Genomic DNA, 4,998 nt, shown 5'->3' with positions numbered 1-4,998 from the left:
GATAAGCCAAATTTAGCCTAAGCTCATTAAAAATTAGTTTAGTTATTTTTAGCATCAGTCTTGGTGTTTTGATATGCAATATAATGAAGCTTGGCAATGTGTACGTCACATTGGGATTATTTCTTAATTATCAACGTTTTACTCTTATGGTTCTATTCTTTTAGAACTAGACGGCATCACTGGATAAGTCATAAATAGATTCTCTGCGGAAATGACATCCACAATGCTGTACTAATTGTAGTTTTGGTCATTGAGAAAAACTGCACAACCTAATAAAGGAGTTATTGGAGCCGAAAAAAAGACCATTGATCCGTTACAAGTTATTGTAGGCTAAGGAGACTAGTTAGTTTTCATCACGTGTCTTATTGAACAACTGCTTAATATATTTTTAACCGTTTGTACTTTCTATATTTATCATTTATTGTGATCCTGATATAGTAGTCGCAACTTGACCGCGAAGGTTGACCTTCGGTTGATTATTCCTGTCGAATATTCCATTGTAGAAATAAAGGGTGATTAGGATAGCCATTTATATCTATATGGAGCTAGTTTGTTTACAGTGCAGTATCAAAGTATGTATACTTACATTTGATCAGTTAAAACTTTCCAATACACTAATTTATAATTACAAAAATTTACAACCATCGGGTTTAAGTTGAGTCCACTATATCCGATATAGAAAATAAATCTTCATAATGATATTTAAGGGAGAATTATGTCCGTTTATGTAAAGAGCAATAAGTGAAATGTTCTACCGTGCAATCTTTATTTATTAAGCGTATATTAAATCGATCAGACTTTAATAGATTTTCTAAGACATTTCGTCCAAGTCTACGTCTATTATTAGATGATAAGCCTAATACCGACATCAGTCTATTTCTGATGATGTCTTTAACACGACAAGGTTTCATAATTTTGACTTGTCTCTAGAGATTTCTTTTAATTAGAATGATGCTGGCTGGTATGATCCTCTTTCCAGTAATAATATATAATTAATTTATTCACAATAACAAGACGGGACTTCCGTCAACAGTTTCATCTCGATGACGCAGACAAATTTCTAAGGGTCGAAAATAGAAAGCAATAACTGGATTTCATTAGCTGCTGTATAAACTAAACCCAAACTTGTTTTAACGCTACAGATAACCTGATCAATCCATTTAATCTGGTGGACAATTTAGGACTAACTTTTAGTGATCATTAAGTATGCGCCAACACTGCAAACAGTAATTTAGTATATAGGTTATAAACGCACTAGAAAGCTGACCTTCTTTATATAATATATTTTAAAGCATTCATTAGGACCGTTTTTTAAATGTATGTGGCTTATATTTTCAAATGCCCAGTCTCCCTATTCAGTATTTGTAAAACCATAGAATAATTTTCTAAGATAGGGCCTTTTATATTCCAAACGTACTTACAGTCATAAATCATGGACATATACTATGTTTTAACTGTTTTAACAGATTACTTACTTATACTGTTCAATATGTCAAATCTCATCTCTTAATTCAAGAAATAAGCCATATATAGGCTGTGAAAATGTAGCCATATGTAATACATACAAAGCAGTGAAATAAATGTGATACTGTTTTATTCTTTTTAACAGCAATATTGCAGCACAGCTGTCATTTTTTGTACCCTATTCTAATCAACATAAGCAAGTTCCGTCCTCATTTGGCCAGGTTAAAGAAACACTTTGTTAAATGAGCCCAAGATCATAACCAAAAATTTTTGGATGTGTTTGACTTGAGTTTCAAAGACAATATGACATATTCTGTTATTATATACTGTGTTGCAATTATTTCATGATGAAACTGGTGCATTAGTAATACTTAAAGACTTGTTAGTCAAAGTTCCAGCAACAGAAGGCAATGAAGTTATGGCAAAGGCACAACGAGTACTACTGGGATCCACTTTTTAATATATGCATTTTTTGTTTGTTTCATTTTCCTATTTCCTATCTACTGTCTGTAAACTGTATGTAATCACACTTTTACAGATCAATCGTTCAAAATGATAATTCAGGTATAGCTGAAAGGGGGCTGTTGATATAAAACCCCAATCTCACTGTGACATATTCAGAGCAGGTATCAGTACGTTTCCCACATCTATGGATTGCCAAATGTTTCTCCGTTTTTGGAATATCAGGTTTAACCTATGGCTGTAGTAAGTTTCAACTACGTAGTTTCCGGTGTGACATGCAGCAGATCAGCAGCAAAGCGGCTAAAAGTCACGCTTTCACTACGTATGAATGCGTTTTACTAGACGTCTGCTACGATTCGTTACGTTTTTATTACGTTTCAGTACGTTTTACTATGAATTATCAGGTAGAATCAAGAACCAAAAACGTAGTTAAGTGTAGCTGCTTGCAGTAATACATATTAATACGACGTGATATCTACCAAACAAGCAAAGGCGAAACGTATCTGCTCATAGTAAAATGCGGATTTATACGAAGAGATACCAAACAATACCAGTCAAAACCTAACAAAACGTAGAATAAAAGGTAGCAAGACGTTGTAGAGACGTATTAAAGTATAGATAATACGTAGTATTACGTGAAACGTAGTCCGGTTCGGCTATACGTTGTTCGTTTCTACTACGATTTAGTGTGTTTTAACTCATTTTACTACCTTATAGTTGGTATGTGCTACGTATATCGAAATCCAATGTTTTTTTAGTGCGGTTGCGTGTATAGCCGTATTAATGACCGGAGCTTTAAGTATTTCAGTTCCTGTATCTCTAACAAATTATTTTGATATCTGGTTTAGCATAAGATCCAGATTTTGGGCATTACATTGTTCCTGTCTGGCCTTTCTTACACATCTTTTACATCATCGTCTCGGTTAATCTTGAAGTTGGTTAGTTTTATTAAGTGTACGTGGAAATGAATCAGCTTCAGACGTGTATGATATTTTGGGATTTTCGTAGGACAATTACTGAAGTACGTGATGGTTATCAACTAGTCTAGACATTTATTGACACGACGGATTACTCACAAAAGTGTTCTCATCAATACGGAGACGTGGTGCATCTTTTCACAGACATAAACAAACTGAACTGCAGCAGCTAAACCACCAGTCGTTTGTAATGCCATGTTGTTTTTTTTTGTCAAGGTTTTCGTGCAGGTATTGGCTTGAAAATATGTCACAGCTGTTGCAGTCTATTTTAGATATCAAACGTTTTACATTTTAACACAAAGTAGCCTCTCTTTAAAACAAATCAGTACTTTAATCGGACCAGCGATTCGTTTAATTATTTTGTATTTAGAATAATCTAAAAATGATGACTAAAATAACAAACTGACGAAACGTGTCACATGCTTTGAACATATATATTATGCCTAAAACCCTATTATAACAACTGTTATTACAGCATGCAGCGAACCGCCTCGATATCCTAGTCGTAGAGCATCCACTTCAATTGCGGGAGGTCGTGGGTTAACACTGCCTATTCACTTCATACCAAAGACGTAAAAAATCATCGCTTAGCGCTAAGAATTAATACGATAGTACAAGGACTGGTCAGCCCGGTGTCTGTATACTGTGAATGGGTGGGGTATCATGTCACGTGTCTACGGCGTGATATTTCTTTGAGACAACACTATGAACTCGGACATTACGCTCACAGGTTAAAGTGAACACCGTCGTTTATTTGACTGGAAAATAGTTGGAAAAGACGCGCTAAGACTGGTCCTTGAGTATGCTTGTTGTTTGGAAACTTGCTCACGTCTTGCACCGTTTTTATCTTTATAAATTTATGCTGAAAGATCCTGTACTTGCATTTCTGTGTTATTGTTTTCTGTTATGAGCTAATTGGATAATATCGTTATTTTAGTCAATATCTGGTAATATCATCCGTGCATTTCACTGACCACCATTATCCACAATATCTTTCGTTGGTGAATACTGTCAGGAGTTCTAAGACATTGAAAAGTTATCATTCTTATCTACATCTACAAAGAATATATTTCTCAGTTTCTTCACATTTTCCACCGATTGTTTCTCACTTAATTAATTGTTTTATTCTCCTCTTATCTATTTAGTCGTGTATAATTTATATGAAAATTCTGAACAGACTTTTGCCTCATGTTTCATGTAATTTTTCTTTTTTCCTGTTTTATTTCTTTTTTTTCTGTATAATCTATATCTGTTAATAAAAATGTTTAATTTCGTACAGACATAGTAACAATATTATTGCTTTTTAAATGTAATCCAAAGCTTTCCCGTATTTTTTTCTAATAATAGATTTTTTAACTACTTCTTCATAATTTAATCTTCTGATATTGCCTAGTTTTTAAACTCTTTTCCTTGTACTATCATACTGTTTATGCCACTAAAATAATAGGTAAGGCTAGATTTCTCGGAAGCACAGAGCACCACAAACACAGCCTCAGAGCCATGCATTTGCAAAGTAGGCCCGCAACAAAAAGAATCTGTAACGGAAAAGCATTATAGACGGGTTGCTTAAAAAAATGCAACAAGTACATATCAATTTTAAGGATTAATTTGTTCACAATACGTCATTATGCTAGACTGGCTATAGCCAAATATGTTATCCTCTTTAAATAAAGTTATTATTATTATTTTAATCTCAGTAAGGTAATTTGAGACCTGTTTATATAAAAAAGCAAAAATGTACATACTTACATGGTCTCAGTTAATATAATGCTTTTCTACAAATACGAAGAACAAATCAAGACGAAAGCTTACTAAGATAAGCGTAATTGATAGAGAATAACAGGCTCTTGTCATTTGACATCTTTGTCTTATATGGACCGGAAGAACCTCATCCCTTTTGCACATATCTACCGAGCCTGATAACATTGATATCAAAAGACAGTAGTCTGTTATTCTGTTTATTAAATGATTCACATAACCTGCCTAGAACATCATATTTCCCTATCTTATTTCGTAAAATTTGATTTTTGGAGAAAAATAACACATAAATTCTTTTTTTTTCGGATTTCCAAATTCATCCGGCCCTGAAACATCT

This window comes from Mercenaria mercenaria, chromosome 8 (assembly GCF_021730395.1).
Source record: "Mercenaria mercenaria strain notata chromosome 8, MADL_Memer_1, whole genome shotgun sequence".
NCBI lineage: Eukaryota > Metazoa > Mollusca > Bivalvia > Venerida > Veneridae > Mercenaria > Mercenaria mercenaria.
The sequence above is the reverse complement of the archived record's forward strand: the minus strand, read 5'-3'. Positions refer to the sequence as shown.